The sequence below is a fragment of the Carcharodon carcharias genome, chromosome 9, assembly GCF_017639515.1.
Source record: "Carcharodon carcharias isolate sCarCar2 chromosome 9, sCarCar2.pri, whole genome shotgun sequence".
NCBI classification, from domain to species: Eukaryota; Metazoa; Chordata; class Chondrichthyes; order Lamniformes; family Lamnidae; genus Carcharodon; species Carcharodon carcharias.
Genome location: NC_054475.1, coordinates 8,631,899 through 8,659,644, shown reverse-complemented (window position 1 = coordinate 8,659,644; position 27,746 = coordinate 8,631,899). Strand labels below are relative to the sequence as shown.

Below are 27,746 nucleotides of genomic sequence, written 5' to 3'. Positions count from 1 at the left end.
TTGAGACCACTTGCACAGATCAACATGGGGCCCCACACAAACCCTTGAATACCCCCTTCCCCAATACAGCCCTCGCCCTGCAGCCTCTTCCCTTGCCTGAGGCCACTTCTCCCCCGTCCCCGAGCGAGCCCCAGCCCTGCAGCCATTGAAAGGCCACCCTCGCCTTACGCCTGGTCTGGTAGGTAGAGGCCTGTCCGTGAGTGGTGATGTGGTGCTGCCTGCAAAGCCCGAAGCGAGATAGACAGACAGTCCCGGGGGAAGTGCAGCTCACCAGGTGCATGTCGCTTATGTACAGTTGTGAAACACATCGGCGTGCAATCACACCAACGTGCCCAGATGACCCAGTGTGGAGGAATGATCCTGGCGGATGTATTAAAATGATGTTCCCAACATCTGGCGGCAGGAAACGTGGTCTGCCATTGATGGGCGGAGATGATAGCAAAGTGGTTTCACAATGTCATGAAAGCGATTTTTGACCCCCCCCACCTCACCTCACCCCCTATTGTCCGCTACAGCCGCCATGATGCTCCCGCCAATTCGGATAGAAAATTCTGGCCTAAGTGATCCTCATCCAACATCCCTGTCCTTGCTAACCCACATTGGCTCCTCGTCCTGCAGTGAGTCAAATTTGGAATTCTCATCTTGAAATCTCTCCATGGCCTCACCCTATGTTTCTTTAATTCACAGCGAACCCCCCACTCTTGACCTCTTTGTCCTCAGATTTGTCCTCGGTCTCAAACACTGTTTCAATGAAGCTCAAGGAATAGCACCTCATCCTTTGATCAGGCAACCCTGCAACCTTCTGGACTTTATATTGAATTCAACAATTTCAAATCATAACCTCCTCCCCCTTTTTTGTGACTTATTTTTGGTTTTGGGCGTCAGCTGTTGGGTGATGATCCTGTCTTTCCCTTTTATATCTCCTCTAGGCACATCTTTGGCTTCTTCCCTTTTCCCATCACCATCTGATTTTGCCGTGCACCATCATCCCTTTTGTCATTTAATCTCCTCCTGCCTTCTGTCACACGTCTTATGTTTTGTTCTTTCCCTGCGATAGTACTTGCTGAAAATCCTGTTCAGACAAAAGGTCATTGATTTGAAACATTAACGCCATTTCTCTCTCCACCGATGCTGCCTGTACTCTTGACTACTTGCAGCATTTTCTCTTTTCCTTCATTACCTGATCAGATGACTTTTGACCGACAGTCAAATGGCCTTTTCTTTTCCCAAATGCAGCAATGGGTGGTCTCGTGCGGAGGTGATGGGGTTCTTGGCCGCTGGCTGGAGAGCCCTGCATCACCCCTCTTCGAGAAGGCCCACTGCTTCTTGTGCCACTCAGGCACTTAACAGGTCAGTGCTGGGCTTTCTCGCAGGGTCAAGGACCCCGGGGATGGAAGTCCCAACCGCCAAGATGGCCGTCATACAGACATATGAATTAGGAGCAGGAGTAGGCCCTCGATCAGGCAATCGAGCCTGGCTCCACCATTCAGTAAGATCATGGCTGATCAACTCCATATTCCCGCCTACCCCCGAAAACCTTTCACCCCCTTGCTTAGTAAGAATCTACCTACCTTTGCCGAAAATACTCAAAGGCTTTGATTCCACTGCCTTTTGAGGAAGAGAGTTCCAAAGACCAACGACCCTCTGAGAGAAACAGTTTCTCCTCGCCTCTGTCATAAATGGGCAACTCCTTTATTTTTAAACAGTGACCCCCTAGTTCTCGAATCTTCCACAAGAAGAAACATCCTTCCCACACCCCCTGCCAAGACCCCTCAGGATCTTAAAAGGTTCCATATATGTATATGTGTCAGAGGCCAATCATTAATTGCCCGCTTAAGGGCTTTAATTGGCAGTGGAGTGGGTTGGCCATCCAGGAGACTTCTCTCCCCGAACTTAATCGGGGTGAAGGCGGGAAGGTGGCGATGTATCCCCACTCCGACCCTGCCACCCTCCTGCCCGATTATTGCTCTCCGGGGCTGCTCCCAGCAGTGTTCTGAAGGTTAACGTTCAACCCCTGGGGATTCCATGACAATCCTGGAAGGTTGGCAACCCTATCTCTGGCCAGCCGTCTCTGGGATGATTTTAATGTGTGTGCACTCCGCTGGGCTTAAACATTGTTTGAACGTGGTTTATGCATGAGAGTCCAAACCTGAAACTAACTGCGCCTTTTAATGTTGATCTGCCACTGGATTTAATCTTCTGTGACTTTGTGCTCTTAATATTCCCCCGTTTAAAAGCAAAATTACCGGCTTATTACTTTGGTAATGCGAGTGCAATCATTGTTCATGGATCTACAGTTTGAACAGCATTTGAACTTCTGGCTGATGAATTATGATTGAAGCGTCATGTGTAACTATAGGCAGCAGTTCCACAAACAAACTAACTGAGTAATTGCGGGCCCTGTTGCATTGCTTCCATACAGCAACAGCAACATTGGCTTTACTGTAATAAAATGTCGCATAGCCCTTCACAGGAGCGGTACAAAGCAAAGTTAGACACCGGGAAACACTGGGGCAAAAGCTCGGTCACAGAGAGAGCTTTTACGGTATATGTTAAAGGTGGAGCGAGAGGCAGAGGGATGGAGGGAATTCCAGAGCTTAGGGCCTAGGTAGCTGAAGGAACGGCCACCAATGGTAGAGTGATTAAAATCAGTGATGTGAAGAAGCCAGAATTGTGTAAGTGCAGGTGTCTTGGAGTTGTGTGGCTGGTGGAGGTTACAGGGGCTGGGAGGGGCGATGTCATAGATGCTTTCAGAACGCAAATAAGAAATTTAAAGTCGTAGTGTTGCTTAACCAGGAGCCAGTGTAGGTGAACGAGCACTGGGTTGACGGTTGAACAGGATTTGTTATGAGTGAGAACATGGACTGTAAAATTTTGGATGACCTCAAGTTCACACAAGAAGATTCTGGGAGGCTGGCCAAGATTGCATTGGAATAGTCAGAGTAACAAAGACATGGATGAAGGTTTCAGCAGCAGATGAGTTAAGGTAGTGGCAGAGTCAGGCAATGTTATGGGGATGGTGGGTAGTTATGTATCTGGGTACCAATGAGGGCCTATTATTTCTTCCCAATAATGAGTACAGTAGTTTGCATGTGGGGACATAGGGAAAAAAAAAGCAAATGAATACAAGACAACTTCTCACAAAGCTACGCCAAATAATAAATTTACAAAAGGCAAAACTCTGCTACTTATCTGTTTGCATGCACATTACAACTGGGAATTTCAGCGTCCCAAGTGAGCATTCATTACAGATCAAAGCATCTTATGAGGCTGTAGTTAAACTGAGCTTCATCAAACTTCATAATTGATCTGAAATGTTTTGCCATCATTCTTTGCAGTTTATTCAAGGGAACAATCACAGGTTAATTGCAAAGTGATTTTTTGCTTTGCTTGGCAGGTGTAATCACATTTGGATGTGTAGCTTTTAGCGGTTGATATAGCTCCTCGATAATGACGGGTATGCCATCCAAAGTGGTGAAGTCAGAGAAAGGTGGACGCTGAGCCAAAGAAGATGATATTAGGAGAATGATTAAAAGCCAGGTCAAAGAGAAGTGGGTTTTAGAGAGAGTCTCAAAGGAGGTGGTAGAGGAGTTTAGGGAGGGAATTCCAGAGTGAGGGAGCCTCACTGGCTAAAGGCCTGGCCATCATGAAGAGGTGAAGGAGGGACCACACAGGAGACAAGAGGAATGGAGAACTCAGGCGGAAGAGGTTACAGAGATGGGGGGTCAAGACGATGAAGGGACTCAAAGATGAAGAAAAGAAACCTGAGGGTAACTAAAGAGTTCCTTGATTTTCAGGGGAAAATGAGTCAGAGATGATGCAATGAGTTACTGTTTCAACACAAGAGAGGATGCAGGGTGAAGGCCTCGCGTGGGAACTTGTATTTGAAGCCCAGAGAAACCAGATTGGAATGATCAAAGGAATGATATAGAGAGTAAGACTGGAAAAATTGCAACAGAGAGCCTTTATTTCATACAATGAATTTATATACAAGGGATTTTGTCAGTAATCTGAGCTGGAGCCCTGTCTATCATTCACTTCTAAACACTTTAGTCATGTCTCTGCTGGCTTACTCTTTTGTTTCTCGGACGTCCACCATCCATTAATTACAGTGATCCATTTCTCTGCACACTGGTGATGTGTTTATCCATCATTAACACTGGCATTTCCGCAAGTGTCCATTCATGTTTACGCTGGTTTAGAGTGTGGAACTCTTCTGAATACTACTGAAAGATTCTTTTCAATAAAAGATCTGCTCCATTACCCGAGGCAACATGGAACCATTGTGGTTCAAAAATATAATCTGATTGCAAATGGACCCATCGGGCTGCGAGCTGGTGCTTCTAAAGAGCGGCTGAACGAAGCAGTTGATTTTGCTCCCCATGAACATCTCAAGGAACCGGTGAAATAATTTATGGCTTCACCTCACCTTTATATTTGTTAACCGCTTCAGATTAGGGTTGCTATCCCTTAAGGATTGTCCTGGAATCTCTGGGAATTCAAGACTAATCTCCTGGTTACATTTGCAGACGGACGGATGGGAAAATCATTGGATGTTTTTGAAAGAATTGGTTTTTTTTTTGCATTTTCTTTGAACGCTTTTCATTTGTTACTTATGAAGTTATTGGAAATGTGGGGGTGGGTGGGGGAAGGTTGTTTCACTTGGCAGGGTACTTGAAGGCAGGAATGATAAAATATGCGTAAGTACTTCCCATTCGGAGTTGGCAAGCTTACCTCTTTTTATTGTGGTCAGCGTCATTGTGGGCAATCACTACTAAGGTCACGACTGGGTCCTAGAGCGCTCAGTCTGCATGACCACAGCACCGGCAGTGGTCACCGCTACAAGCCACGCTGTAGGTAAACAACTAGTTAAGGCTGCGATGAAATCAGCAGGCCTCACTCTGGAGAATTGCTACTCTTGACCATGGCTGTGGTGGCAAGGGTGAGGCATATGCCTTCATTTAGCCTTTCCGGATGGAAATAAGGTATTCTGTCATCGTCCGCAGTATGAATTCATAGCTGGGTATACACTGCAATGCATCCTTTCCTCTATGCATCCATCTGTTTCACTTCCCAGGGCAGAGCTTCCAGCCATTTCAGCTTTACACTCTGTAATTTTTGTCATAAATTTCTCCACCTCCCCCCCCTTCCATCCCACCATCCAAACAAAAGCACTAAACGCTATTGCTTTCACTGTGCCTTTGGTTATCTCCCTTTATTTCCCCCTTATTACCACTTGACATCATTTTGTTTGGCTTTTGTGACACACTTCGGGACATTTACAATGTTTAATTGTGCTGAGTAAATACACATTGCTGTGTTGCTATACCTGCGATGTAGCTCCTTTCATAGAATCACAGAATAGTACAGCATAGAAAGAGGCCATTCAGCCCATCGAGTCTGTCCCGACTCTTTCCAGGAGCAATCCAGTTAGTTCCATTCTCCTCCCCACCCCACCCCAGCCCCCCCTCATATCCCTGCAGATTTTCTCTTTTAAGTATAAATGCAATTCCCTTACGAAGGTTATTGTTAAACCTATTGGGCACTGCATTCTCTTGTCGTGTAAGAAAAAAATGTTTGTCCTCACATTGCATCTGGTTCTTTCACAATCACCTTAAACCTGTGCCCTCTGGTTACCGACCCTTCAGCCATTGGATCTAGTTTCCCTTTAGTTACTTTATTTAAACCTTCATGACTTTTTAGCACCTTTTTCAAATCTCAGCCTTCTTTGCTGTACAGAGAACAACTCCAGTTTACCCATAGTAACTGTAATCCCTTGTCCCTTCAACCATTTTGGCAACTTGAAGATATGTTGCGTTCAGCCACCAATCCCCAATGTCCCAAGTGATGTCATCTGCAATCACAAGGCTGTTGACACAAGCCAACAAAGGCAAGCCACTTCAAGTTTGACAATATTGTACAGAACCGAAACATTCGGCCCATCAGGTCAATCCTGGTGTTAATACCACATTCAAGCCTTTTACCAGCCTTCTTCATCAGATCCTATCAACATAACCTTCTATTCGTTTAGTCCTGATGTCTTTACCTAGCTTTCCCTTAAATGCATCTTTGCCATTTACTTCTACTGCTTCAGGTAGTGCATTCCACATTCTCACCACTCTCTGGATTAAGAAGTAGCTCCTGCATTTCCTCTTGGATTTGTTTTTAGTGGCAGTCTTATATTTATAGTCCTGAACTTTGGCCTCCCCCACAAGTTGAAACACTTTTTCTACTTTACCCCCATCAAATTCTTTCATAATCTTAAATACGATCTTAGAACTTGTGCAAGGAGGTCTTGTGTTTTTGATTTTCTTTTACTCTGGAGATGTTTTGTGGGTGGGTCAGGGCGTGTCCAGATCACTCTGGTAGGGATCAAACTGCCAAATACATGAACAGTGAAGAATAAGTGAACAGAACCAATGACATGCTCTATATTTCGGAGTAGTTATTAAGTTTAACTATCCCCTTGAACAAGTAGAAAATAACAAGGAGCCATGAAAACTGTGCTGAACTCTGATGTAGATAATCATGGCAGTTCTTTTTTTTCCCTTTTCCACTGTCCACTGAAGCTTGCTGGCCGGATTACCTCTTCCTAAAAGCTTCAGGTGAACTTTCCAATTTCAACCAGGCAGGATCAGAAATACAGTCCTAAAAAAAGCAACTGGGATCCAGCAAATTTACATAACAGCCAATCAAATATGTTGCCAAGCCAATCCCTTAAAGCGTTTGTATTTAAACTTAATGTCTTGGATTGTCTGTAGGATTCTGGCCTTGGGCAAGAAGCTGACTGAACAACTTTAGAGAGTTAAACTCAACTATTTTTTTATTAGGAACAAATTTACATAGCAGCAGGATTTTTAACCCTGTGTGAACCCTGACAGTATGAAAATGCTTGTTTTTTTTTTGCCTTGGATAACCTGTTTTAGGGGAAACATATATATATATATACACACACCACTAGCGCTTACCATCTCTTTATTAGTTAAACTCAAATGCCATGTGTTACCAAATAGAGATAAAGGTTGATTGATGTAAAACCTGTTCTTTACCAGTTGTGGGCGAGTCTTCCAGCCGTCATTCAGTGCAATGGGAGACGAAACTTACAACCTCATAATCTATGGCATATTTGGTGATGCGCTGCCATTTAGTTTTGGTGACTTGGAGCCTTTCCTTAGAACCATGGAAAAGTTACAGCACAGAAAGAGGCCACTCAGCCCATCGTGTCTGCGTCGGCCAAAAAGGAGAAAAAAAAAGAAACTAGCTGCTCATTTTAATCCCACGTTCCAGCACCTGGTCCGTAGCCTTGCAGGTTACAGCACTTCAGGTGCAGATCCAGGTACCTTTTTAAATGAGTTGAGGGTTTTAGCCTCAAACACTAATCCGAGCAGTGAATTCCAGCCACTTACCACCCCCTGGGTGAAGAAGTTTTTCCTAAGATCCCCTCTAATCCTTCTACCAATCACCTTAAATATATGCACCCCCCCCGATAACTGACCACCCCAATTGCGGAAACAGGTCTTAGCTGTCTACTCTATCTAGGCCCCTCATAATTTTTTACGCCTCATCTAGGTCACCCCCTCAGCCTAGTCTGTTTTAAGGAAAACAACCCCAGCCTATCCAATCTCTCCTCGTGGTTGCAGTTTTCAAGCCCTGGCAACATTGTTGTAAATCTTCATTGTACTCTCTCCAGAGCAATTAGGCCCTTCCTGTAATGTGATGACCAGAACTGTACACAATGTTCCAGCTGTGGCCTAACCAGCGTGTTATATAGTTCCATCATTAAACCCCTGCATCTGTATTTAATACTTCACCCAAAAAAGAGAAACATTCTGTATGCTTTCTTTACTACCTTATCCATCTGTCTTGCCACCTTCAGGGACCTGTGGACATGCACTCCAAGGTCTCTCATTTCCTCCACCCTTCTCAATATCCTCCTGTTTATTGAGTATTTCCTTGCTTTGTTTGTCCTCCCAAAATGCAATGTCTTACACTTCTTCAGATTGAATTCCATTTGCTACTTTTCTGTCCACTCAACCAAACCATTGATATCATTCTGAAGCAACAGCTATCCTCTTCACTATCAATTACGTGACCAATTTTTGTGTCATCTGCAAATTTCCCAATCATGCCTCCCACATTTAAGTCCAGAATATTAATATATACAACAAATAGCAAGGGCCCCAACACTGAGCCCTGTGGAATGCCACTGGAAACCGCTTTCCATTCACTAAAACATCCGTCGACCATTACTCTTTGTTCATGTTGCTGAGCCAATTTTGGATCTAATTTTGGTTCAAGTGTGGCACAGAAACAGGCCATTCAGCCCAACTAGTCCATTCTAGTCTTTATGCTCAACTCGAGCCGCCTCCCAACTTTCCTCATCTAAATCTATCATCGTAACCCTCGATTCTGTTCTTCATCGAATGCTTGTCTAGCTTCCCATTAAATGTGTCTGTACTATTCACTTTAACCACCTCCTGTGGTAGCGAATTTCACCTTCTCGCCACTCTTTGGATAAAGAAGTTTCTTCTGAATTCCCTATTGGATTTCTTGGTGACTGTCTTATATTGGTGCCCTCTAGTTATGCTCTTCCCCTCAAGAGGAAACATTCTCTCTGTATCTGCTCTATCAAAACCTTTCGTAATTTTGAAGAGCTCTATTAGATTCAGCCTTCTGTTTTCAAGAGATTAGAGGCCCAGCCTGTCAAGTCGTTCCTGATATGTATACCCACACATTCTTGTTATCATTCTTGTAATCATTCTTGTAAATCTTCTCTGCACCCTCTCCAATGCCTGTATATTCTTTTTATAATATGACAACCACAAGGGCACCAGTACTGTAAGCTTGGCCTAACCAAGGTTGATAGAGGTTAGCATTAACTTTCTACTTTTCAATACTGTCCCTCTAGAAACAAAATTTGGTGCTTGATTTGCTTTCTTAAGACCTTGTTTATCTGTGGCTCAACTTTTAGTGATTGGTGCGTTTGTACCCTGAGATCTCTTTGTTCCTGTATCCCACCTAGACTTGCTGCACCTTCCGAGTAATGTGTGATCTCCCTATTCCTCCTACCGACATGTACTACCTCACATTTATCTGTGTTGAACTTCGTTTGTCAATTATTTTCCCATTCAGTGAGTTTTTTAATGTCCTCCTGTAATTTGTTGCAGTTCTCCCAGTGTTGACTATTGCCCCCAATTTGGTGTCATCCACAAATTTGGAAATTGTGCTTTTGGTTCCAAAGTCCAAATCATTAATGTAAATCGTGAACTTACGTTGGTTAAAGAGATATAAGGTGCTTAGACAGACAAACCTGAGGGAGAATTCTGAAGAAGAGTAATATTAAACTCGGAACGTTAACTCTATTTTTCTCTCCACACATATTGTCAGACCTGCTTCCAGCACTTGGCAGTGGCCCCAGCACTGATCCATGTGCAACACTATTTTCCACCTGCCACCACACTCTGAATAACGACCTTTCACTCCCACTCTCTGCTGCTAGCAATCCATTCTGCCTCTTGTTCCCTGACTCCGCATTATTCATTAGTCTATTATGGGGCACTTTATTCTAGGCCTTTTGAAAAACCAGATAAGTTACACCCACTACATTGTTGTGCCTGTTCTCTCTCTCTCTCTCCACCTCAGAAAATCAATAAGGTTGGCTAAGCAAGATTTTCCCTTGTGAAATTCATGGTGACAGTACATTATTTTTCTAGGCGCTCTTCTATTCTCCCCTTTTACTAGGGATTCCCATTATTTTTCCTACCACCAAGGTTAAGCTGTCTGGCCTATAATTCCCTGGACATGTCCTGCCCCCTTTCTTAAATATAGGAATAACATTAGCTATCCATCAGTCTTCAGGCACTACACCTTGCGAATAATTGTGCCATGGTAAGTGCTTCTTAGACCATAAGACCATAAGACGTAGCAGCAGAAATTAGGCCATTCGGCCCATCGAGTCTGCCCTGCCATTCGATCATAGCTGATAAGTTTCTCAACCCCATTCTCCCGCCTTCTCCCCGTAACCTTTGATCCCCTTACCAATAGCAGCTCACTTCGAAGCCAGAAGTGCATAAGCTCAGTGTGGTTGGACATGAATCGCTTCTGAGGTGTGTGGTCTCAGTGATTACAGTGTACCTGAGCCAAGCACTGGAGGTGGAATCCTCTGGCCTTCCACTGAAAATCGATTGTACTTTCTGCTGACGCTCAGATGTTGAGAGACAGGAGGGAAAAGCTGCAAAGGTGTCAACTTTCACAACAAATAGTTCCTGTCGTTTTCCTTAATTGAGCACTTGTTTACACTGAATGTACAGTCACAACATCGTCCTCTCTTAGGTGAGTAAAGCAGTCCAGGTACAAACTCCTTGCAGTACAATAGCTGGCTGAGTTCTATTTCATTCCTGAGATAAAAGCAAAAAACTGCGGAGGCTGGAAATCCAAAACAAAAATAAAAATACCTGCAAAAACTCAGCAGGTCTGGCAGCATCTGCGGAGAGGAACACAATTAACGTTTCGAGTCCGTGTGACTCTTCAACAGAACTAAGTAAAAATACAAAGAGGTGAAATATAAGCTGGTTTAAGGAAGGGGTTGGGACAGGTAGAGCTGGATAGAGGGCCAGTGATAGGTGGAGATAACGAAAATATGTCATAGACAAAAAGACAAAGAGGTGTTGAAGGAGGTGATATTATATAAGGAATGTGCTAATTAAGGGTAGAAAGCAGGACAAGCAAGGTACAGATAGCCCTAGTGGGGGTGGGGTCGGGTGAAGGGAAGGGATTGAAATAGGCTAAAAGGTAGAGATAAAACAATGAATGGAAATACATTTAAAAATAATGGAAATAGGTGGGAAAAGAAAAATCTATATAAATTATTGGAAAAAAAGGGGGGGATCGGAAAGGGGGTGGGGATGGAGGAGAGAGTTCATGATCTAAAGTTGTTGAACTCAGTATTCAGTCAGGAAGGCTGTAAAGTGCCTAGTCGGAAGATGAGGTGCTGTTCCTCCAGTTTGCGTTGAGCGGTCACAGAACACCTTTGGTCTGTCCGCAAGCATGATCCAGACCTCCCTGTCGCTTGCCATTTTAACACTCCTGCTCTCATGCCCACATGTCCGACCTTGGCCTGCTGCAATGTTCCAGTGAAGCTGAACGCAAACTGGAGGAACAGCACCTCATCTTCCGACTAGGCACTTTACAGCCTTCCTGACTGAATACTGAGTTCAACAACTTTAGATCATGAACTCTCTCCTCCATCCCCACCCCCTTTCCGATCCGCCCCTTTTTTTTCCAATAATTTATATAGATTTTTCTTTTCCCACCTATTTCCCTTATTTTTAAATGTATTTCCATCCATTGTTTTATCTCTACCTTTTAGCCTATTTCAATCCCTTCCCTTCACCCGACCCCACCCCCACTAAGACTATCTGTACCTTGCTTGTCCTGCTTTCTACCCTTAATTAGCACATTCCTTAGATAATATCACCGCCTTCAACACCTCTTTGTCCTTGTGTCTATGACATCTTTTGGCTATCTCTGCCTATCACTGGCCCTCTATCCAGCTCTACCTGTCCCACACCCAGCCCTCCCCCACTTAAACCAGCTTATATTTCACCTCTTTTCTATTTTTACTTAGTTCTGGTTGATGAGTCATTCGGACTCGAAACGTTAACTGTGTTCCTCTCTGCAGACGCTGCCAGACCTGCTGAGTTTTTCCAGGCATTTTTATTTTTATTTCCTATTTCATCCCTCTTCTCTGAGTGGCACCGACTGGGTGCCAATGACATGCTGAACTTAGAGCCGCCTTTATATTGGTCCCAGAAGGCTGCCAAAGTGGGGTTTAGTGCCGCAGACTCCTATTCAGTCAGAGCTGGCGTGTGAATGGTGTGGGTCTCCTCACCCAAACTACTGTCGGAAAGAGAGAACGCGAGATGTTTATTAGGTGGATGTCCACTTACCGAGTCAGGCTGCAGAAGGCGTTCTGAGAATCGCACCTGTCTTATTGTGAAAGTGTTGGCCTGAATATTGCCGTCGGTGTGTGTGGGGGCGGGGCTGACACGCAAAACGACGCGCGGTGATGTCGGGCGAGTATCTTGACATCATTGCACGCCATTTAGATATTTTGTTCGGTGGGCGCACACCATAGGGTGGCTGCACACCTGCTGACCTGCCAGCGGCCTATTAAGGCCATTAAAAAAACAATTAAGCTTGTTAGCGACACTGCCCGTCCAACCTTAAGGTTAAAGGGCAGGCGAAGAGCCCAAGCGGCCTTTGCGTTTTTTTTCCAGGGAACCTCATCCACGGGCGGGATGAGGTTTTCTGAGGATTTTTTAAAATAATTAATTTTGTGCAGTTCACAAACATGTCCCAGCTCACGTGACATTTCAAACTAATTTCCTTCCTCCTTTATTAAAAAGGCACAGAGCTGCCTCGGGGAGCGCGCAGGCCCTGACTCTCCCTCCTCCCCCCGCCCGCACAGGTAGCGCTGAGCGCCACTGGCCGTGTGTCACGCTGGGCAGGGGCCTTAATTGGCCTGCCCACATGGAATGGCAGCGCCCAACCCCCCCAGCATAGGTAAGATGCAGCATCTGTGGTTCAGTACAAACGCCAGCTTCCACTGGATCTTCTCCCTGGCCAGAGGCAAAACTGTCCTACTGGGGAAAAACCCTGCTCTTAAATACAGGCTTCACTGAGCATCACCTGCTCTCAGTTCGCTCTGAAGTTTGTCCTGGTTTACTCTGAGAGGGACCTGCATTTCTAACGTTGTCACAAGAAACCCGTTTACCCTGCTTTTGCCTGCAAGCCTCTCCCAATGGGACTTCACCCACCGGGGTGCACATTAGGATTTCGCACTTCAGCGTTTTACACCGTTGTAAGCGTAACATCATGAAGTGCGTGCCAGTAATTTTCTGATGTCAACTTTTGACAGGTGAGGCAATGCGCCAGGAAGCAACCTGGTAACCTAGCTGCCGCTGTGTAAACCCACCCGGGTGGATGGTGACCTGGGTTTTAAGGAGCAGTGCCCTTGCAGCGGGATGGGCTCTGCTGTCGGTTGGAAAAGCACTTGAAAACAGGCGCAGGCCATTCAGCCCCTTGAACCTGTTACGCCGTTCAGCTAGCTCGTAACTGATCTGCACCTCAAACTTAAATGCAAAAGGCTGCGGTTTCTGGAAATCTGAACTTAAAACAAAGTGCTGGAAGCAGGTCTCGCAGGAAGCGTGGAGAGTGAAACAGAGTTAACGTTCCGAGGTTAATATTACTCTTCTTCAGAACTCTCCCTCAAGCTTCTTAAATCTCTCAACCAACACAAACCAGTCAATCTCAGTCCTGAAAGCTCCAGTTATCCCCTAGCACCCACTTCAAGCCTTTTGGAGGAGAGGTTTGTTAAGATTTATAAAACCGTGCCTATTTCAAAGGGCTTGAGGGAGAGAATAGGGGACAGTGAGTGACCCCCAGCTTATAGAGGACAGGAACTCATCAGGGTCTGTCTCTCCCTCCACCGTTACTCATCCACCTTGAACTGTGTCCCATTCCCAGCAGCAAGACGTGGCCAAAAACTGCCTCAGAAAGCGGTAGAAGTTCCTGAAGTGTGGGAAGGAGCAGCTGTTGCCTCTAGAAGCATTATCCTTGGCCATTTTCTATCAGCATTTTTAAAGCTGGAAAGCATTCAGAAAATTAAACCCACTGGCTGCATTTCATAAATGTTTAACATCCAGTTCCTGTTGTTTCATGAATGTTTTTAATATTTAATCAGTTCTGTGTGTGTGTTTTTTTTTTAACAAATGCTGTTTTCGCTCTGATCTTCTTCAATTTTGTCTCCTTTTTTTGGCCAAAAGGGGTGCTGACTCATCCTGAGGTCAGGTTACACTGGTGCTGAGTGACCCCCCTGGTTCCGCATCTAGCCTTAGCCATTCTTCATGCGTAAACGTAAGCTTTCAGTGTGGCCAAGACGTTGAATACAGAGGACCGGGTTGGGGGGGGGGGCGGTGGGGGGGTGGTGAGACACATCACAGTTGTGCCTCAGATTTAATATTCTCATTCTTATGTTCGAATTCCCCATGGCCTGTTCCACCCTATCTCTAGCCTGAAAACCCTCTGAGATCTCTGCATTCCTCCACTTCTGATCTCTTGCCCATTCCACCTCCCCGTCCCCCATCCCACCAAGCCGCACTCCCTTCTCCCCACAAGTGGCATTCATCCCTTCAGCCATCTTAGCCCTGAGCTCTGGAATTCCCTCCCAAATCTGCTCTTCCCCTCTCCTCCAAAGAAGCCCTTTAAAACCTGAATCCCCGCTTTTGGACAGCTGTCCTAATATTGATGTGGCTTGGTGTCAATATTTTGTCTAATAATTGCTTCTTGATGCCCCTTCGGACATCTTGGTTTGCTAAAAACCTGTAGGAAAGCTAATTATTGTCTCGCTGCCAAAAGGTGTATATGTAGATTTTCCAAGTGGGAATACAGGGTAATATTCAGCCAGGGTTCACACTCCTGATCATTCCAGTTCTTAGCACAGGGAACACAGGTCAGGAATCAAACATGGTCAGTGCGCTTTTGTCATAGCTACGCTAGCAATGTCTGACCCGACCAAATCTCTTCTTTGCCCTGGTCTTCGGTTTGTATCTGGAAGTTCCGAAGTTCAAGACATAAGAAACTGAATTCAGAGGCCATGACTTGCAACTCTAAATTGTGAAGGAGTAGGTAGGAACATGGAATGGATGTTTCCTCTTGGGGGTGAGTCCAGAACTGGGGGACACTGCTTTAAAGTTAGGGGCACCCTTTCAGGGAGGAGAATTGTTTTCTTCCTGAGGGTTGTGTGACTTTGGAACTCTCTGCCTCAGAAGGTGGTGGAGTGGGGTGATTGAATACTTTTGAGGCAGAGGTAGGTAGATTATTGTTAGGCAAGGTTATAGATATAAGAAAAAGGTACCAATGGGGCCTCATATATGGAGAAACAAACAGCTACTTTCAATAGGGTTGGGGTGAGGCAAGGTTAAGGCCTGAATCCTCGTCTGGGATACATAGCCATCCCTTGACAAGCTGCAAAATGCTCATTATGTCTTTGTTCTTTGCCAGGACAGAAATGTCTCTATCTGCTTGTGTGTCGCCTTGTGTTAAGGATGATGTACACTGTTCAACATTTATCTGAAAATCAGTTTTATTGGATTACTGGGGTAGATGGGAATGTGGAATTCGAAACACAAACAGATCAGCCATGATCTTAATGAATTGGGAAGCAGGCTCGAGGGGCCGAATGGCCTACTTCTACTCCTATTCCGTATGTTTCTTATATTAGGGCTGGGGTAACTACGCTGTGGCTGTATGTGACTCACGATGCCTAAAACGTGGCCCCAAGAGGCTCTCAGTGACTTTTGACCTGAAAGGCCCAGGCAACTCTTGTTTTATTCAATACTTCCTATTTGAATCCGGTGGTTTAGAAAGAGCCGTTCAAGATCAATTATAAACCAGGACAGCTTGATCACACCAAGCTGGAGATCATGAGTATGAGCCCAGACTGGATACTGTTCAGGGCCCTACTTTGAAAATCCACCTTAGCAGGAACATGGGGAAGATGAGAACAAGGGCACATATAGAACACTTTTTCACAAAAAGGGTAGTAAAAATCTGGAATTCTCTCTCTTAAAGGACTGTGGATGCTGGGGGAAAGTTGAAATTTTCAACATTGTAATTGCTATGTTTTTATTAAGTAAGAATATCAAGCAATATAGAGCCAAGGGGTTAAGATAACAGTTCAATGATGGCCCAATTAAAAGATAGAGCAGGCTTGAGGGGCTGAATGGCCTGCTGCTGTTCCTATTGTGTATATGTGATCCTTAGAATTCAGGGGAAGTACCCAAGCTGCCCACAGAGTCAAAACGCTTGGACACACCGGGTCATGTGCTCTGAAGAACATAAATATGAACCATTGCCACTGGGCAGCAGATACATGGCAACACCACCACCTGCAAGTTCCCCTCCAAGTCATGCGCCACCCTGACTTTGAACTATATCATCATTCCCTCACTGTCACTGAGCCCAAATCCTGGAACTCCCTTCCTAACAGCACGGTCGATGTATCTATACCACCATGGACTGCAGCGGCTCAAGAAGGCGGCTCACCACCACCATCAGGGATGGGCAATAAATGCTGGCCTAGCCAGCGACGCCCACACCCTGTGAAGGTATCAGTTTTTAAAAATTGATTTTCAGATAAATGTTGAACCTGCCACGAAAGTGTACATCATCCTTAACACGAGGCGACACACATGCAGATAGAGGCATTTCTGTCCTGGCAAAGAACAAAAACATAATGAGCATTCTGCAGCTTGTCAAGGGATGGCTATGTATCCCAGATGAGGATTCAGGCCTTAACCTTGCCTCACCCCAACCCTATTGCAAGTAGCTGTTTGTTTCTCCATATAAGAGGAAGTGGCCCTGTTGGTACCTTTTCCTTATATCTGTGCCCTGTGAAATCATCAGTCACAAGGTAATTTGATTAATTTTTGCAATCTCCTGTTTTATTTCCAACCTCCTCCTCCGCTTTAGGATGTCATCCGTAGCTTCGGTTTGATGAACTATTTTTAGTGCAGGACTATTTCCTGAATAAATCATGTACCAGTTTCTTTCACTTTTGTGTTTAAACAAATCCAAACGGAAAATTAACTAAATCATATCCTTTCAAGCGAATGCAGACAAATGATTAAAGGGGTAGTCTTACATTCAATTTTACCTTCAACTGAGGACAAGAAAGTACTTACATTACTAGCTCGAAGGAGCAGAGGGTTTAGGAGATCTTGGGGTACAGACCTCCAGTTCTTTGCATGTGGTGTACAGGGAGAAAAACCATGAAAGAGGATAAAAATGGATTCTGGGTTGAGGCAAGATGCTAATAATGAATCTGTGCATTGATAGTATTTCTTAAAAGATCTGGGTTAATTTTTTAGCAGCCATTTAATTAGTAAGAGGGGGCTGAGGCTGCATCCCTGTTATGACTTCAGGCCAAGCCAAAGCGCTTTATAGTCAAATAAACATTTTTGAAGCATAGTTGCTGTTGTACTGTAGGCAACGCGGCAGCCAATTCGCTCACAGCAAGCTCCCACAAACAGCAATGGGCTAATGATCACATGACCTGTTTTTTAAACGAAGTGCTGGCTGGGTGTTAAATATTTGACAGGACGTTGGGGAGAACTTCCCTGCGTTTGTTCGAAACAGTGGTCATCGGATCTTTTACAACCATCCGAGAGGGCAGACAGGGTCTCAGCTTAATGCCTTATCTGAAAGGTGATGGTGCGCATGTTGTTTAAAGTTGGTTTAAGTTCTGCTCTGCTTAAATATTCGTGGTGAGGCTCTCTCAATAGTTCTATTGATAACTTCGCTGCCCGACATTAAACTAATGGCACCAACATTCCATTTAAATTCAGCAAAAGGGCAGGCCTGTATGAGGTCTCACCCGAAAGACAGCACTGCTGATGTACCAGCTTGGGTTACACACTCAAGCCTCCTAGTGCGTCCTGAAAGGTAACCACTCACCCAGGATCCAGTGCTTTAAGGGAAGCGATTTAGTGCAAATTTTACAGACCTTATGGAATCGGTATTGTTTCTGATCATTAAATTGCCCTGTGTTTGATTGGATCACACCAAATGTTCCTCGTCTGTGCCATTGCACCTTGAAGGTGGTATGATTTCACCATGATCCCACTGTTAGACGAGATGAGATTGGTGCCCTTAACCCTCTTTGTGCTTGCATATAAAAGTTAGCTTAATACTTGCGGAATATTGGATGCTGTTGTGGCTTTGTGATTCTGGAATTTCTCATGACTAACGGTCTCTGAGCTTTTGGGCTTCCTGGGTTTTGTAAAGGAGTTTCAAGGACCAATTATGGAGTTTTGATCCATGTTGCCATTAACGTGCGGTTGCCAATACGAAAAGATGTTGCTCACCTGATTGACGATCTATGGCCAAAGGAATGATGCCAAGAACAGCCCTTTGGAAACCTCCAGAAATATCTGTACGTGTAGGAGGGAGTTACATGAGCCTCAGAGCTTGGACAGTTGAGGCTCAGAGGCTGCAGGATATAGGGCAATGTTATGAAGTTCAAAATGGACGGGTGTGGCGATGGGGAGAACTCAAGGGTTGGTGTCTCAGCTAAGGGTTGAATAGGGTGCTGAGATTACCAACAGTCTAGCTCACCCTGGAACAGCAACCAAGGAAGTGGACGGTATCTGTGGTGAGAGAATGGAGGTGCGGTGGGAGTTGAACACACTGGCTTCAGTCGTAATGCAAAAAGCAAAATACTGCAGAGACTGGAAATCTGAAATATAAACGGTAAACGCTGGGAATACTCAGCAGGTCAGACAACATCTGTGGAAGGAGGATCAGAGTTAACGGTTGTGAAGCGGAGCTGGGTGTCAACAGCACACAGGTGGAATGTGATATTTTACCACAGGATGATGTCATCGAGGGGGGCACCAACAGGATGGGCCAAGGATAGATCCCTTGGAGAGCCCAGAGGTAACAATATATGAGCAGGAATGGTAAGGGAAGCTGTTTCAAGGGATTCTCTGATCTGGGCAGGAACCAGGTGAGGGCAGTGGGCAGTCTCACTCAATTGGGAAACAGCTTCATCCCTCAGTCTCTTTGCTCCAATATTGGTGGCTGTGTTTTCAGCCGTTTAGGGTCTGAAGCTGTAGAATTCCTTCTTTAAATCTCTCCACCTCACCCACCCCTCTCCTACTTTAGGATTCTCTATAAAACCTACCCCCTTAACCAAGTTTTCCCTCCTCCCCTTTTCTCCTTTGAGCCAATTTTTGCCTGATTGTGAAGTGTCTTAGGACGTTTGACTCTGTTAAAGGTGCTATATAAATGCGAGTTGTCTGACGTGCTCTATGTTGAAAAGTGAACCCTGGAATCCCTCAGTAAGCAATGCCTTTCAATAACCATTGCCTCGATTGATGGCTCCCTTGAGCAGACTCTTGGGCCAGGGTTTTTAGGATGGCGGGATTTCTCTTCCTGCCACCCAAAGAATCAGTGGCCAACACATCTCCACAGATACCGGTGCCCTACAGCCATTTAACGCTCCAAGGAGCGTTAATCAATTGGAGGCGGGACCTTTGCCCCTAGTCAGTGGAAGTCCTGCCTCAGAGAGCTGCTGGCAATAGTCCCAGCAGCACCATAAGTCCCCAAAGCCTAAGGCCTGGACTTCCACCATAACAGAGAGGCTGTGCGAGGCTGAGCCCATAAATCTGAAGTCCTGCCTAATGAAAATGGCACTCCCTGTTTTTGTGGGAGCGGGTGTGGAGTCAGGCCGGGGTTCACTGGTTTATGGAGGCACCTCGCTGTTTAAATCATTCATTTAGACCAGGTTAGAGCAGATCTCAACTTGGTGGATTCATTTGGATATCCAGGGTACCCGTTTGGCAAGGTCCCGGGATTCGGGATAGGTCAGGTGCCTTTTCAGACAGGACAAGGCAGCCTTTGGGATAAGTCAGGCGTCCTTTGGAATTGGTAAAAGTAGGCATAAGCGTGCATAAAAAGTGCATAAACTCATTACTGTCAAGCTCATTCAAACTGTCAACAGACCTGTCCAAATCAACTGTGAAAGGGAGCTGTCAAGCTGTCAAGGCATTTAAAAGACCTGCCCTTTAAATTTTTGAAAAAAATGCCTGGAATGTTTAAAAAAAAAAAATTGCTTGCTCTGCGTACAAAGGCCTAGGTTGGTATGGGGGGTGGGGGGGGGTGGGGTTATGGGGTGTGGATACAGGCACATGAGGTGGCATGGATGATGCATGGGGAACGTGTGAGGGGTGAAGGATGGAGGAGTGTCTTTTTGTATTTTTTTTTCAATCCTGTGCACAGAGGCAGCCCTTTCGCCCAGCCTGCCTCTGCACTTGGCAGTCCCCACACCTGTCCTGGGGGCAGAGGGCCTGACTCGTAATCCAAGCTGCTGCCCACCACCTCTCCCTCGCCCCACCCCAACCCAACCCAGAATGAAAATCCCAATTTCCAGGCCTCTTTTTCTTAGGATGTGGTTCACGGAGCTGGACAGTGTCTTGACCCTGCTCTCCTGACCTGGGAGTAAAAATCCAGGCCTACGTCCTGGAAGCTCAGGACCCAGTTAAGAGTGGGAGTGCCAGGGCGCTAAAGGGAGGTGGGGCCCGGTGGAGCGGGGAGGGTCACTTTTCGGGTTTCCCTCTCGCTCCTGAACTCCTCCCGCTGGCCTGAAAATTGAGGCCTGGTGGGAAACGGCCTTTAAGGGGTCGATCGTTGGCCGTTTACAGGCCTCAAAAGGGGCAAGGGTGTGGGGCAGGCATAGACCTTGTCGGTCACAGTGTAAAGTTGCAGAGGGGTTGGGGTGGGCGGGAGCCTTGTGGAAAGGCTATCTAAAGAATTTTACACTCCCCTCCCGACCACCCCACCCTCTGACCCGACTGAAAACCCATTGGCGGAGAACATAAATTCTGCCCCGGATGTCAATGTATCTGTACCCTGGTCAGGAAGCCACACCTTCGAGGAAAGAGAGATAATTGGGAAAGTAAAAATACAAGGGGGAAATGAGGGAAGTGGAAAAAATTGTTGGAACCGGGCAGCTGGTTGATTAGCCTCTGAAAGAGAGAAGCGACAATTGGCCAGTCTTCCGGGTGGAAACTTTTGAGGTGTGTGTCGGCTGGGTTTTGCATTGTGAAGTTGAGTTTCAAATGATCGGTCTACGACCTCTGCCATGACAATCCTACTGCTTTTCAAATAATTACTCAGCCCCACTGATTGTTCTGGTGAGTCGGAGATGTGAATTATTTGACGGTCTCCAGTCCCAGAACGGGTTGAGTTTCAGTCACTTTCGTTTATCAGTGACTTCCTCGTGATGTTTGTCAGGGTCAACTAGGGCACAATCTACTTCCGTTTTGGCACAGGAATATGTGCACTGTGCTCATTCCTTGACACAGTTAGAGCTACAATAAATGTACCTTGCTCAAATACTTTTCCTATCAATGTAAACTCAATGTTTTTCAAGAGATGTTGACAAGATTAAATGCAAAGTGACATCCTCTGCTGAATAGTCTTTGGGTCACATTGGGAGCATACGTGCATGTCAGGAGTTAAAGAACCCCCCCAAAGACCCTCCAATGTACCAACAAGGTTGGATCAGCCCTTTCCCACTATTACCATTACCCTCTGCTCTGTCCTTCGACTCAACTATCTGAGATTCAACCTGTGTCCATGCAGCACTGTCAGGACTACCCCAGTGTTTTATCTTTATGGATCACTTGCATATACACGACGTAAGTCGGATAAAACAACTTTTAATTCAACGTTCTTGTTAATGTGGCTGTATCTCAGGTCACTTGTGCTAACCAGCCTTCGTGTTCTGAAGATGCTTCAGGCTGTGAAGAAAAGTCACACCGACTCAAAACGTTAACTCTGTTTCTCTCTCCACCGATGCTGCCAGACCTGCTGTGCTTTTCCAGCACTTTCTGTTTTTATTGGGACCTAACATCCCCTCATGTGGTGTTGAGCGTTGACTGATTGTCGCTCGTGCGAAGCGCCTTGGGGGCATTCTGTTACATTGAAGGTGCTATATAAATGCAAGTTGCTGTTTGTTGTTGAGCCAGTGTCTTGTGGAAAAAAAGAAACAGGGTAGGAATTTGGGACTGGGGGAGATAATTGATTTGAAAAGGCATTGCTTTAATAGAAGCGCCAAGCGGCTTCTGACGTTTTTTGTTTTGCTGGTATCCACCTGCTCAGCTAACCAATGCAGCTTACGTCACATGTGAATCAAGAGCCCTGTCATTATAAACTGTAACTCTTCCAGTGAGCCTGCCTGTCACATTATCTGTTCTTCCCACTCCCCCACCCCCAGGCTTCAATGGAAAGCAGAAGATTGCACTGAGCAGTTAGGCAAGTCCTTGAGGTGTCAGATTTCAGAGCAGTGTGCAGAGAAGGCTCACAGACACACACACCACACCACCCCGACACACACACACACACACACACACACACACACACACACACAGGGCGAGAGGAGGGAGGCTGCTCCTGTGGCTGCTGTTTTGATGGCAGGTACTCCGGGAGCAGCTTCACAGGCACGGTAAGCAGAGTCGCGTTGCTGTCGTCCTGATCGGCTGCCACTTACTTTTTTTATTTGCGTAACAACGTCGGATTGTGACTTGGGGCTGGAGGGAGGAACACCAGAGGCTGCAGCGAGCTCCACCGGCCAGGTACGATGTGTCATTTGTTATGTACGTGGGATATGGTCCCTTCTCTAGCCCGGCACGGCTGCCAAGTTCAGGAGCAGCAGGTGTGTGTGTCTGTGTGTATGTATGTGTGTGTGTGTGTTTGCGTGTGTGTATGTGTGTTTGCGTGTGTGTATGTGTGTGTGTGTTTGCGTGTATGTGTGTGTGTGTCTGCGTGTGTGTGGTGTGTGTGTGTGTGTATGTGTGTGTGTGTGTATGTGTGTGTTTGCTGTGTGTGTGTGTGTTTGCAGTGTGTGTGTGTGTTTGCGTGTGTGTGTGTTTGCAGTGTGTGTGTGTGTGGTGTGTATGTGGGTGTGTATGTGTGTGTGTGGTGTGTGTGTGTATGTGGTGTGTGTGTGTGTGTGTATGTGTGTGTGAACTTCAAAGGCAACACAGGGCAGCCAGTGGTGTTTTGGGAGTTCTGTCATTCTGCATGAAGGATTTTTCAAATGGAATAATAAATGTGTTGCTGTGTGTGAGAGAGAGAGAGAGACAGAACGTGGGCAGATAGCTGACAGATCGCCCTGAAGCCACCCTCGCACACCTGATAAAAGTGGCTCGGTGAGTTTATCAAAATATACAGGTGCTCAGCACTGAGTCTGTCAGCTCTCAAGTTAATGCATCACCTCTTTGTAGCTGCAGGAAGGCGCTTGTCTAATCTACAACTCTTTTATTTTTCATTGTACTTTCCTCTATAATCTCCAGGTTTTCCTGCCTTCTCTTTAGGGGTTTTTTCTTTCTCCTCCCTGACATTCTTTTCTCTTTAAAAAAAAATGTTTCCATTTCCTGTTGTGGCTCAGTGGGGGGAGTCCTTGCAATTCTGAATCAGGAGGTTGGGGGGGTTGGGGTTCAAGCCCCACTCCAGAGACTTGAGCACATGCCTCTTGGGCTGACTCTCCCAGGGCCAGTGCTGAGGGAATGCTCCACCGATAAAAGTGCTGTCGTTCAGATGCGATGTTAAACCAAGACCCTGTCTCCCCACCTCCCCCCACCCCACCTCAGGTGGATGCAAAAGACCTCATAATTCTATTTTAAAGAATAACACAGGGTTTTTTGGGGGTTGGGGGGTGGGGTGGGGGGGGTGGTGGGGGGGTGAGGGTGGGGTGGCTGGCTGACTGACAGGATGTGGAGTTATTCCCAGAGCCCCTGACTGATATTCATCCTTCAGTCAACATCACTAATGGGACAGGTCAGTTGCATTGTTGCTTGTCGGAGTTTGCTGTGGATTACAACAGTGACCACACTTCCAAAGAAATTATTTGGCTGGTAAAGCACTTTGAGATCTCCTGGGCTCATGAAAGGTGCCAAACAAATGCAAGTCTTTCTTTGGTGATGCTACAATGATCAGCGTCGCTGGGCTGAGTGTCACCGATAAGGCCGGTGCCGAGTCCGGTGCCTTGCAATAGCTCATCTAGGCCAGGACGGCGTTTGTAACGTTTTGACTGTCCAGAACCAAGGTATCTGTTTCTGTTTGTTACTCAGTGACTTCCCAAAGTGCGGTTGAGCGAATGCAACCCATGAGGACATAAATTGGGCTCGGCTGTGGTGCTATCCCCACCGCCCACCCACCACCTCCCACCCCCACACCCCCCACCCACCCTCCCATTGCCCAGCTCAAGGAGCCGTGCTGACGCTCTGCTATCAGGGCCCTTAACATGAAGGGTTGGCACCTGGACGAGGCACCACCGGGGAGGCTGGCATGTAGTCACGTCAGCTGCTGTGTTGTGGGCCCAGGAGGAAACTGGGTGCAAAAAGGAATTTAAGCAAAACGAGTTGAAATTGGAAGTAATTATCTCGAGTGCAGTAAGTGCCGCTGTACATCATCTGGGTGTGGGAAACTAAAAAAGACTTCTGTTATTTCCCCTCCTCTGGATAAGGCGGGGTGTCTTTGTTTACGCAGATTGCTGTGTTTTATAGCTTTGCTGCTCTCGGAGCTAGCATCGTAACTGTCCAGAATATTGATCCCAAGGATGGGTTGCGTTTATTTCAGAGTTGGTTGACCATATTCACTCAGGCCCAGTGAGGTTTCACTTCTCAAGTCTTTGGCCACCAGGATCAGGGAGCTTATTTTCCCATAACTCAGTCAATACCGACTTGCATTTATATAGCACCTTTAACATAATAAAACGCCCCAAGGCCCCTCACAAGAGCATTATAGAACAAAATTAGACACCATGCCCCATAAGGTAAAGTTAGGGTAGACGATCAAAAACTTGGTCAAAGCAGGAAGTTTAAGGTACACCCTAAAGGAATAGAAGAGGTAGAGAGTTGGAGAGGTGTAGGGATGAATTCCAGAACTCAGGGCCAAGGCAGCTGCTGCCACTGGTGCAGTGATTAAAATCGGGGATGCTCAAGAGGCCAGAATCAGAGGAGAGCAGATATTTCAGAAAGTTGTCTGCCTGGGGAGGAGGTCACAGAGAGATCGGGAGGGGTGAGGTCATGGAGGAGGGTTTGAAAGCAAGGTCGATTTTAAAATCGAAGCGTTGCTTAAGTGGGAGCCCCTTGGCCATCGAGCCACAGGGGTGATAGCGGAATGGGACTTGGTGTGAGCTAAGATCTGGGCAGCAGGGTTTTGGACGACCTCAAATGCACAGAAGATAAAAGTGTGGGAGACTGGCTAGGAATGTATTGGAACAGTCGAGTCTGGAGGCGAAGAGGGAGATGGACTGTGAATGAAAAACAGACACCGGCATAAAGCAGAGGCAAAGGTCCAGATCATTGAAATGTATTTTTAGATGAAAACTATAGCACCCTCACAGAATGAAATGCCCGTCATCTATACTCAGGTAATACTATACTCCTGTCATGCATCATAATTATAACACAGCATTGCTTGTTACATAGAACTATGATACTATTATGTGTTATACTGTGCTCTTATAATAACGTATTCTTGTAAGGCACTTCTTGTTAGGTTTCCGTGGTCATACGAAACCATTATAATATGGTTCTCCTGTTATCTAAGATCTGGTACCTGGTGCACCGTCTCAAACAATACCCTTTAAATATAATTCCACTGTCATGTAGTATCCTTATATTATGGTATTCCCACTGTACAGCGCTCTTACACTATGGTAATCCTGTTACCTTCCATCCTTAATCGGATGTCTGGCCCATGGATGGCCAATTAGGAGGCTGCCTCCTGTAAAATTGCCGTGCGGGACCCGCTGTTGGCATGTGCAGGCTCAGGGCCCAGGTTTCATCCCGACAGCTAGGCCGCAAAGCCCTTGGTAAAATCCAGCCCAGGGTGACTCGCTCTGGCAATTTTTCATTATTGGAGCTGAAATAAGAAATAAATAGGAGCCGGCGTGTAGACCATTTGGCCCTTCAAGCCTGCTCCACCATTTACTAAGGTTATGGCAGATCTGTTTGTGGCCTTAACTCCACCTTTCTACCTTCCCACGTCCCTCAACGCCCCACCCCCCCATAACCCTTGACTTCCTCATCAATCAAAAATATGTCTAACTTAACCTTGAATATATTCAGTGACCCAGCCTCCAGTGCTCACTGGGGGAAAGAATTCCAAACGCCAACAACCCTCTGAGAGAAGAAATTCCTCCTTGTCTTGATCGTCTTAAATGGGAGACATCTTGGGCAGAATTTTCTGCCTGTCTGGCCAGACCCAATCTCCGGCGGGAGGGGAGCCGATCCCTGCTGGAGAAGCGGGCCCCGCCGCTATTTTAAGTGGGCGGGCCAATTAAGACCCGTCTAGCGTGACGTCCACCGGGAAGCGCTATGCGCTCCCTGTGTGGGGGGGGGGGGGGGGGGGGGGGGGGGGGGGGGGGGGGGGGGGGGGCAGGGGGATTCCACAAATGTGAGAGTGCGCTCTTTCACGCATGTGCGCATCTCCCTGAGGCTAAGTGCTGCCTCAGGGAGATCGCTGACAGTTCTAAAAACATTAAAAATAATAATAAAAAAAAATCCTTAACATGTCCCCCTCATGAGATGGGACACGTTCGTAATCCACACTAAAACTTTATTAAACTTTTTAAATCCCCGCATGAAACCTCATCCTGCCGGTGGACGAGGTTTCATGTTTTCTCTATTAGCCGCCGGGGCTCCTGGCCTGTCCGACAACCTTAAGGTTGGACGGGCAGTTCCTTTAATTGTTTACATGATCCTGTCAATGGCTTCAGTTGGCCATTGACAGGTCGGTGGGCTTGCAGCTGATATTGCTGCACCCCCGCCTTCCTGAAAATATAAATGGCCCCATCCCTTGCTCGCCGACGGCAAAATTCAGCCCCTTATTTTGAAACTCTGTCCCCTCGTCCTAGATTACCCTGGGAATGGAAGTATCCTCTTAGCATCCACCCTGTCAAGCCCCCTCAGAAACTCGTATGTTTAATAAGGTATAATATTTATGCAGATCCCCTGAGAGTTTATTTTTAACATGCAAATATTTGGCAGCCGATTTATCAGCACTGATCTTGTTTCCACAACAATAGCCGCATAGAGGCCAGTCACAAATGACAGTCAGGAAGTAAGAGAGGTGCGAGGGCAGAGGAAATGGGGGTGTTGTATTTGAAAGTCGAAATGAAGAGGTTTGTAGTGAGCATGCAGCCCAATCCCAGAACCTTGGCCCAACTTGACACTCCCTGGATTTAGGAAGTCTCGCCCCACTTCAGGTTCAGTTCAGTATTATTGCCTGATTTACACTCTGGTTGGAGTCATTTTGACTTTTGGCAACAGGGCCTCCACTGCTTTCAGCTTCCTGGGCTTATCCAGGACAATTGCCTAGACTGTGACACTGGCCATTTGCCATTGCCTCCCATGTCAATTATGAAGGTGTGGCTTAAATTGTTTTAAGTGCGCCGACTATTATGGCCAGTTTGAGCATCTTGGTACCTGGTTGATGTGCCCCACCCTCCCTCCTTCAGCCCTCCTCCAACTCCAGCCATTATCAGTCCCGGTCACCTTTTCCACTTCAGTCCCCTTCCCCGCCACCTGCATTCAGTCCCCTTCCCTGCTCCCCGCCAACACCGCCCCCCCACCCCTGCCATTCCTCTACCCCCGCCATTCCCCTACCCCCATTCCCCTACATTCAGTTCCACTTCCACCCTTTGCCTTCAGTCTCCCCAACCCTTCATGCCATCTCTTATTGGGCCATTTACCATGGGTGTGATTAGTGACATTGGGCATATAACCCAGCAGGAGGTAGAAGGATGAAGATTTCCTAAGCGATTTTTAAGAATTCTCGTTTCCACCAGCCACTGTACATCACGGGCAAATCACATTGACACCAACGCCCTTAGTAAACAGTTGGGGCTGTAATGTAAAACGAGCGATACGCAATAGGCCGCTTGCTTCATGCCTTTCCTGATTACTACTCCCATCAAAGTCGCTGGAAGCTCAAACCAGGAAAGTTGATCTGGTTCTGGCTGCTTTATGCTCTTTGCCAGTGGCTGCCAGGCATGTTTAGTGTTGGTACAGAGCCGAAACTGCTTTTCAGCAATGTTAAACCAGGAGAATGAGATGAGATGAGGAGAAATTTCTTCACCCAGAGAATGGTGAATCTGTGGAATTTGCTACCAC

The 27,746-nt window shown here is 46.3% G+C and overlaps 1 protein-coding gene across 7 annotated transcripts in view; it reads left to right on the top strand.

The window, feature by feature from the left end:
- Positions 1 to 27,746, top strand: part of plekha6 (pleckstrin homology domain containing, family A member 6) — a 329,654-nt gene that overhangs the window by 134,039 nt on the left and 167,869 nt on the right. The window contains exon 1 of one of the 7 annotated variants that reach the window (XM_041195228.1): positions 21,929 to 22,199. The exons of the other annotated variants lie outside the window; for them this stretch is intronic. The gene's annotated coding sequence lies outside the window, so the exon portion shown is untranslated. Of the gene's footprint in view, positions 1 to 21,928; positions 22,200 to 27,746 lie in introns of those variants that run through there. 7 annotated transcript variants of the gene reach the window in all.